Source organism: Rattus rattus, chromosome 2, assembly GCF_011064425.1.
Source record: "Rattus rattus isolate New Zealand chromosome 2, Rrattus_CSIRO_v1, whole genome shotgun sequence".
Classification (NCBI taxonomy): Eukaryota; Metazoa; Chordata; class Mammalia; order Rodentia; family Muridae; genus Rattus; species Rattus rattus.
In genome coordinates, this window is record NC_046155.1 from 143,338,958 (window position 1) to 143,348,268 (window position 9,311).

The 9,311-nt window shown below is 44.5% G+C and overlaps 1 protein-coding gene across 2 annotated transcripts in view; it reads right to left on the reverse strand.

The window, feature by feature from the left end:
- Cyfip1 (cytoplasmic FMR1 interacting protein 1) overlaps positions 1 to 7,833 on the reverse strand; it is an 89,959-nt gene extending 82,126 nt beyond the window's left edge. For both annotated transcript variants that reach the window (XM_032893508.1, XM_032893509.1), the window contains exon 1: positions 7,707 to 7,833. The gene's annotated coding sequence lies outside the window, so the exon portion shown is untranslated. The remainder of the gene's footprint in view (positions 1 to 7,706) is intronic.
- Between the last annotated feature and the right edge of the window lie 1,478 nt (positions 7,834 to 9,311).

A 9,311-nucleotide genomic window follows, 5' to 3' on the forward strand; every position in this document is an offset into this window, starting at 1 on the left:
ACCAGCTGAAACTCGAGAATTCTAGCACAGTGCACATTTGCTGTGAAGGTTATGGAAATAGAGATAAGGCTTCTTTTATATAGAGAGAATAGTAAAATAGCCACAAACCAGGCTTAATGGGCATGACCTTCAACAGATGCTCTAAATTCATTTATCTTGCTAGGACAAATGCACTGACCAAAAGCAACTTAGGGAAGAAGTTTATCTGGCTTACAATTCCAGATTACAGTCTATTGTTTCTGGGAAATCAAGTCAAGAACTGAAAGCATCACATCTATAGTCAGGAACAGAGACAATACCAGAATTACCCAAGATGCAATCCACAGACCACATGAAACTCAAGAAGAAGGATGACCAAAAGGCGGATGCTTCACTCCTTCTTAAAAAGGGGAACAAAAGTATCCATAAGAGGGGATAGGGACGCAATGTTTAGAGCAGAAACTGAAGGAACGGCCATTCAGAGCCTGCCCCACATGTGGCCCATACATATACAGCCACCAAAACTAGATAAGATGGATGAAGCTAAGAAGTGCAGGCCGACAGGAACTGGATATAGATCTCTCCTGAGAGACACAACCAGAGCATGTCAAATACAGAGGCAAATGCTAGCAGCAAACCACTGAACTGAGAATGGGACCCCCGTGGGAGGATTTAGAGAAAGGATTGAAAGAGCTGAAGGGGCTTGAGACCCCATATGAACAACAATGCCAACCAACTAGAGCTTCCAGGGACTAAACCACTAACCAAAGACTATACATGGACTGACCCATGGCTCCAACTGCATTTTTAGCAGAGGATGGCCTTGCTGGGCACCAATGGAAGGAAAAGCCCTTGGTCCTGCCAAGGTTGGACCCCAGTGTAGGGGATTGTTGGGGGTGGGGTGGTAAAGGAGGGTGGATGGGGAAGGGAACACCCTTATAGAAGGGGAGGGGGAAGGATTAGGGGGCTTATGGATAGGAAACTGGGAAAGAGAATAGCATTTGAAAAGTAAATAAGAAATACCCAATTTTATATATATATATATATATATAATAAACAGAGACAATAAATGACCCTTGCTTCCTCTCTCGGTTAGCTTTCTCTATTTTCCTGTGTAGGAATGGTGCCACCCATAACAGCATAACAGGCTAGGTCTTCCAGCATCAATTGACAATTAATACAGTCCTCTGCAGACCTGCCCACAGCTTGAACCTCTTTCACTGGGACTCCCTTTCTCAGGTGACTCCAGGTTAGTCAGGTTGACAAACCAACCAGCACAGAAGGGCCTCACTCCTATCCTGGGTACTGTCTGGGAATCACACTAAAAAAAAAAAAAAAAAAAAAAAAAGACTATTAATTTTGATCACAGTACAGATATTCTAACCCTCCACATCTCACGTGGCTATTGTAAGGGCAATTAAGCACACCTCTCTTTACTCTTGAGCTAAATATCTATTTAAATTTTTTTCTTTTAATAAATTGTAACCTCTGCTTCATACTGGCCAGTCTTGATATTTTGGCAAGGATCTGGCTTTACTTGAGTCAAGAGCCCCAAAATATTAAGGGGATTCAGTGTGGAGCTGTGCCTTAACTTGCGTTCCCACTGACAATTCTTCAGACCAAAGTCTTCCTTCCCTGAGTGGCTTTAAGAAGAAATCTGATATCCATACCAACTGTCCTAGCCCCTGAACAAGGACTGAGAAGCAATCACATTCAGGAATGGAAACCAGTGCTTTCTGACTATCGGGTTTTCTTCTCTGTGGAACAAAATCCCTGCATGAGCCTGGGGAATGCAAAGTAAAGAGCTTGATGAGTTTGGCCGGGAGAACAGCTGTGACGTGAATACGAATCACAAGCATCCTGGATTCAGGGTTGTTATAGCTACCACTGTCCATCCGTTTCATTCATAACTAAAAACCTTAGAAGCTGAACTTCATCGTCCACCAGTTCTGCCTCCACTGACAGGCATGAAGAAGCAATCATATTAAAGTTGGCTGGGGAGCAAGAACTTGGGAAGAACTATCTAAGAGTTTGTGCTAGGCTCACCCATTCCTTCCCCTTGCCACCTTCCCAGAAGCTGAAGGACAACATGGTTTCTTTGGGACCATCTACTCAGAAGCTGTTAATGAAAATCTTGATAAATCTTACAAATAAAAATGTGTTTAAAAATATTCTGGAAGCCTTATAGATTAGATAGTTTACAACCGGGCCAACACCTGTGTTACAAAGGCTACTGGTGACCATCAGTCCAGTTCTCTGGATACACAGGACAAAGAGTAAAATAGCTAAAATAAATCATAGTATTAACTAATTTGCATTACATGTAAATAGACAAGATGTTCACATTTAAAGACAGAGATATACAAAATGGTTTAAAACATCCAAAGGAGCCAACTACTTACTGTCCAGGAAAGAAACACATTCTCAAGACACAAAGGAAGAGAAACAAAAGAATGGAAAAGGATACACGAAGCAAGCATGGTGCAGTAAGCCTTTAACCTTGGACTGAGGAAGCAGAAGCAAGTGGATCTCCGTGAGTTCAAAGCCGGACTGATCTACAAAGCAAGTGCCAAAGCAGCCAAAGTTACACAGTAAGATCCTGTCAAGAGAATAGCAAAGATACAAAATGAAAAGCAAGACCAAAAAATAATGACTTGAAAATAAAAAAAATAATAAATTATTACTGAAATGTAGCCATGCACAGGGACACTTGCTGGGCACCTCATCATTCAGAAGGCTGAAGCAAGAGGATGACTGTATGTCCGAGACTATCCTGGACTACATAATGATACCAGACTAGCCAGAGGTAGGGACGAGGAGGCATGATAAAAGTCAATCACAACCCAGCCTTGAGATATAATAATTACAAGCATACAGGTACCTTACAACCCAGTCAATACATGCAGCTACAGACGACAAGGAGAAGAGCCTTGGTTACATAAAACAGTTATAAAAAGAATTCTCAACGGAGTTGCTCAATGTAAAACATTATAAAAAATTAGCATGCAAACAGTTACTACTGAACTATATGGTTCCTAAATCACAAGCCAATCTAATAAATCTGTATATACTGTAGAAGACCAGAACCCTAATTTATCCCTAGCAGTTGCTACTAAGTGAAGCAGATCAAAAGCCATGATTGAGACACTAAGGGCATGATGGACTGAGATGCTAGCTACCGTCAGGAAGGCACCCTGTTGTAATACTGATTCAACAGATGCCGGGGGCCTAACATTTGGAGGACAGTGTTTTGTACCTTTTTTTCTAATTTGTAAACTTGGAAACTTAAAAGATCTGATGACTGAACTCAACACCTGGCTTTTTGTAGAATCTTGGACTCCTACTTCATGTATCAATTTTTCATCCAGCTGCATCTATTTCGAGGATGTGCAAGTAATATGTGAACTGAGAAGTCAGCAAACTACAGGATATTGTCTTTTTACGTAAATAATTTTACTGGCAGACAGCCATACCCACTCATTTTCCATGGGGCTCTAATGCATAAACAACAAGGCCCACAGAACCAAGACTGTTCATGATCTGCACCTTTACAGGAAAAGGAACACTGGCTGACACTGATGCCCCAAACACAGAATGTAATAAAAAAGTGAGCACAGCTTCCCTTCCATGGTGGTTTGAATAAGAATGGTCGCCAGAGGCTTATCCATTTGAATGCTCAGTCATTAGGGGGTGGTGCTATTTGAGAAGGATTAGAACAGTGGTTCTCAACCTTCCTAATGCTGTGACCCTTTAATAAGGTTCCCCATGTTGTAGTGACTGACCTCCAACCTGAAAATTATTTTTTGTCATACTTCCTAACTGCAATTTTTGCTACTGTTAAGAATCCTAATGTAAATATTTCTACTGGTCTTAGGTAACCCCTGTGAAAGGGTCATTCAATCCCCAAAGGGATCTCAATGTACAGGCTGAGAACTGCTGTATTTGAAGGACTATGAAGTGTTGCCATGCTGGAGGAAATGTGTCACTGGGGCTGGGCTGGGAGATTTTAAAAGCCCATGCCAGACCCAATCAATCAAATCTCTCTCTCTCTCTCTCTCTCTCTCTCTCTCTCTCTCTCTCTCTCTCTCTCTCTGTGTGTGTGTGTGTGTGTGTGTGTGTGTGTGTGTGTGTCCACCATCAGGATGTAGCTCTCAGCTAATGCTCCAGTGCCACGCCTACCACAGTGTTCCCGCCATCATCATGGACTAAACCTCTCTGACACTTGTAAGCAAGCCCACAATTAAATGTTTTCCTTTGTAAGAGTTGCCTTTGCCATGCCGTCTCTGCATACCAATACAACAGTGAGACGTCTTCAGAACAATGAACCTGAGCACATACTCAAGGATATAGATCAACTGGAACAAGATCAACCGGAGTAGAGATAAGTGTTAAAACACAATGTCGGGTGCTGAAGAGATGGCTCAACAATTAAGAGCACTGACTCCAGAGGACCCAGGTTCAATTCCGAGCACCCACATGGCAGCTCATAATCCTCTACGATTCCTGTCCAGGGAATCCAATGTCATTTTCTGGCACCAGGTGCACATGTGGTGCACAGACACTCGTGTCAGAAAAATACCCAGAAGACTTATCAAATACATTATAACACACCCACACTAAAGACTACAGTTGTACACTGCCTACCAATGTTTTAGTTGGTGACCACAGCACTCCTAGAACTGTACGATGTAATTAATATCTGGACCTATTTTGATTTGTCTAAACTCTGATGCAGTGATAGAATTGTGTATATATACATTAGAGTTATCACTATAGTTTGGGCAACACATGACTGTATTATACAGCAATAGAATTTTTGTACTCTCTGTATATAGAAACGTTTAAGAAACTCCAGGATTGTTACCCAGATGAGCACCAGTAAGTGAAAATGTGTAACACATGGAATTCGGTCAGTGTTACAGAAACTCCTATTCAAACAAAAGAGGCTAGAGTCAGAGCAGAATCACTTTCAGTACATACAGTTGTATAAGTTCTGAACTATTAAAAAATTGAGATGGAGGTTGTAAATTTTCTCACCTTTAAAAATACTACTTCAGGCTAGGTTGTATCTTATTTCTATAATGTCAGCACTCACAGAGCTGAGAATAGAGAGGACGGGTGATGTTCACACCTCCAATCTCAGCACTCAGAAGGTGGAGGCAGGAGAATCAGGAGTTCAAGCCCCACCGGGACCTTCATGAGACCCAGTCTCAAGCCCTTCCGCTCCCTATACACAAAAAGACTAATGTAGAAGGGCCATGAATTCAAGGCTGTCTGGACCACATAATGAAACCGTGCTGGATGGAGATGGTTCTTCAATTACAAGCTTTTCAAGAGGACCTAGGTTCAGTTCCCAGCACCCACACGGAAGCTCACAACAGCCTTTAACTCCTGTTCCAAGAGATCCAATACTGTCTTCTGGTCTCCACAGAATCCTGCATGGATGTGGTGCACACAACCTCATGCAGGCCACAACAAATACAAGTCAAGTAGATATTTAAAGTGCTTTTTTGGAAATGGTAAGAAAAAGGGAAAGAGAAAAGAAACTGCATTTTAGTCTTTCTTCCAGGTTATATCCAGAATGACATGTTTTCCTTTTAAAGAGTACTTATTTATTATTTGTGTATGGTGTGTGTTCATGGGGGAAAGCGGGGTATGTATTTGGGCACAAATTACCATGTCCTTGTGGACATCAGAGGGTAATTTTCAGGAGTTAGTCTTCTCCCACTGTGGGTTATAATTCAGGTTGTCAGACCTGTCTGCCACCTATACCCACTGTGTGTCACCTATACCCACTGTGTGCCACCTATACCCACTGTCTGCCACCTATACCCACTTGTGCCACCTATACCCACTGTGTGCCACCTATACCCACTAAGCTACTCCACCTTCCCAAGGCTCTACTTTCCAAAGTATTGGCCTTACTTCTTACAGACATTTGAGTAACGTTTTTGTAACACAAATAATATTACATATATTATCATACATTTCTCACTTAACGATGTTTGGCTGTTAAAATATCTTGGATGGCCTTAAATGTAGCAACCCCCTCCCCAACGCCCCCAAATGTTTCACTGAGGGCATAGAACCATCTTAAAATGAGGACTCCAAGATTACCACAGAACTTTCTGGAGGAAGCAAAATACCACTGAGAATATCAATGGTTGCCAAGAGTTGAAGGTAGGAACCAGCTAACTCCAAGGGACAAAGGAAAGAAAATCTCGGGGTGATAGGAACCGGTTTTACACCTTAATTACAGTGGCAGTCAACACCCCAAAGCATGAATTTGACTATATGTAAAGGTAAAAATCCGCTCCCGTGACAGGGAGATGGCTCAGTGGCTAGCCATCTGCCGCACAAACATGAGTACAGTTCAGTTCAGATCTCCAGAACCCACAGAAATGTCAATGGGCATGGCAACCTCCCTGAAGTCCCAGTGCTCCCAAGGTGGAGACAGGACATCTCCGGAGCAAACTGGCTAGCAAGACTACTCCAATCAGTGAACTCTGGGTTCAGCTGAGAGACCCTGTATCAAAGAATAAGGTGGAAAACTCCAAATCAGTCTTGGGCCTCTGCACACACATGCAAACACATTCACACCTGAGCACCCACATAGAAGAACACACAAACCACATACACACATATACAGTGTTTATTTTTAAAAAAGCCTTAATGCACACTTCCTCAAATACACAAACACTTAGTCTAATGGCTGTATTTCTTAGAGGAACCTTTCAACTGAAGCAATTTATCAATGTGCTTCAACTTCCAACCAATGAACTTGGCGAGGGTCTAGGAACAATACCCCCACCTTGGCAAGCACAGACCTCAGTAACAGTACCTGCAGGAGTACCCTGGTATCAGTGGTGCTTCAAACACGACTCAACGAAGCGATCGGTTAGCAGACAACCAAGAGAAATCTCGAGGATCACCCTTGTACTGTCCCGTGTAAACACACAGATTGCCCGATGCTTCCCTCTGCCTAGCCCCCTCACCAATCCCCAGCTGCAAATCTCTTCCTTCTTTCCTCACACTCACGAAATGTTGCAAATTACGCAGATGCTTTAGGCTTAAAGTACAAAATTCGGTATGAATGTGCGGCGGCGCACTACTGCTCCGGAACAATCCCGTTTCCTTAACAAAGCCCAAAATGCCTCTCTCCAAGAATCTTGAGAACCGACTTCCCTAGACTACACTCTCCTTCCTTTCCTCTGAAGGCAGAACCATGGTGGACTCGGGTTTGTTTTGCCACTTTAGTGCAACATTAACTATCCGTCGATCCTTACTTTTCAACAGTAAAATACTAAGCATTAACGTTGTCTCTTCCTCTTTGGAGCTAAACCTCGTGCCGGAAGCTCGAGATCTGGGATCCTCTGGGATCCAAGGATCCAGGATGAGTCGGGGCAGGGGTTTGGGGGTTCGGGACGCGGGGGCCGGGCCACCGGAGTGCAGGTTGCGCACCGCTGAGGGAACAGGGATTTAGCACTGGGGAGCCCACGGCCCGGGGATTCTGGAATGGGATTCCCGGGAGGGAGCCGTGGAGCCGCCGAGCTGGGCCGGGAGTCCCGGGCTCGGGAGCTGCCATGCAGACACCCGGAGACTCCAGAGCCCAGAAGGCAATCCCGGGAGGCCGTGCGGTCCCGGAGGCTGTGCAGAGACCGTCTGCAGGCTCGCCCCACCAGACTACGAGTAGAGCAAGGACCCCGAGGCCAGGCGACCGCCCTTACCTGGTCTGAGCCGCCTTCGGTTGTCCAGGGCGGCCCGGGAGCTTTCCTACCCCAGTGAGTCACTCGGGCGGGTCGGGAATGCACCAGGAAACACCCGGCCTCCTCCCCTTCCTCCGGGGCGGCGCTCCGCGGCTCGGCCTCTTCCTCCCGGCGCTCCTCCCTCCTCCCGCTGGCCGCCTTGGGACCGGCTCCTCCAGGCAGGCCCGGTCGGCCCCCAAGTCTCTCCGAGTCTCCCGTACCGTAGCCCCGCCTGCCGCCTGCCGCCTGCTGCTCAGATCACCGCAGCAAAGCAAGCCGGGATTTGCTTGGTGGACTCCACCCGTCAAGCCAGCTGGGAGAGGATGGAGACTCAGCTCCACACCGCCTGGCTCACCAGCCTCCCGAGTTTTCCGTGATTTGGGGGACCTCTGCTGAGACTAAGGCCCATCATCCTGGAAAGAATTTCAGGACTAGCCAGTATAGAGCTGGAAATTTCACTAAGGATACTTTTTTTTCAAAGTTCATTTTATTTTGAGTATGAACGTTTGTTTGGCTTACTTGTGTGTATGTGCACCACGAGAGTCCCTGGAGCCCGCAAAGGTCCGAAAAGGGCGCTGGATCCCCCAGCAAGTGAGCCGATTACATGGGTTATGGGAATCCAACCTCGATTTTTCTGCAAGAACAACGTGGTGGTTCATTTTACTATAACTTGTCATCAGTGCTGGTAAGAAGCCTCAGTAAATCCATAAGTGATGAGTTTATCTTCCTCCCCAAGTTTTCACTGCCCTTCTGTCCTGCCTCTGGTTAAACTTAGAAAGAGACACAGAAGGTACAACCGTGACAGAGAAGGGGGCGCCTATATGTGTTAAACGGTGGGAGCAAGGCTGGAGGAGCATGTATATACTCCAGACCCAAGTAAGTATCCCCTGAAATAACAGTGCTACCTACCATCTCATCTGCCTTCTGAGCACCGGCAAACACAAGTTCACACTCCCAGGAATGGCTGACAAATGAAAACATGACTTGAATTTGCCCTCCCTTGACCCCAGGAAAAAGAGGGAAAGGTTAAGTAATATATATGGTATTGCTGAACTTAGGGAGACAACTAACTCCAAACGACCTACCCTTCTCCACTCCTGACGACCCTCCTTACTGCCAAGAATTTTAACATTTTGTCTGTTGTTGGGGTCTGACAGTAACTAATGTAACCCAGGCTAGTGATGAAATTACAGGCATTCACCATCATACCCGTCTTCCCCAACTAAACAAAAATAAATCTTTTTTAAGTAACTTATGTAATTTTATTTACAGCAGATACATATCAGTGTTTTAACCACGTTAGGTTTATTACAAAATATGAGATGTTAAACTTATTTAAATGTATAATCCTTATAGCCTCTCTACATATTCGTAACAAGAGGATAAAAATCAACAAAAACTAAACCATAATAATAATACAAATGTAACATGTTGATTCCATGGTACAGCAAAATACAAAACACAGGCTTCCACTTCCTCCACTTCTATAAGACCATAGCCTAGGGATTAAGTTTCAATACTGGCCTTTAACTATCCTGCAAGCAATCTGAATTATATGATTGATTATATGCTGTAGAAAGAATCTAA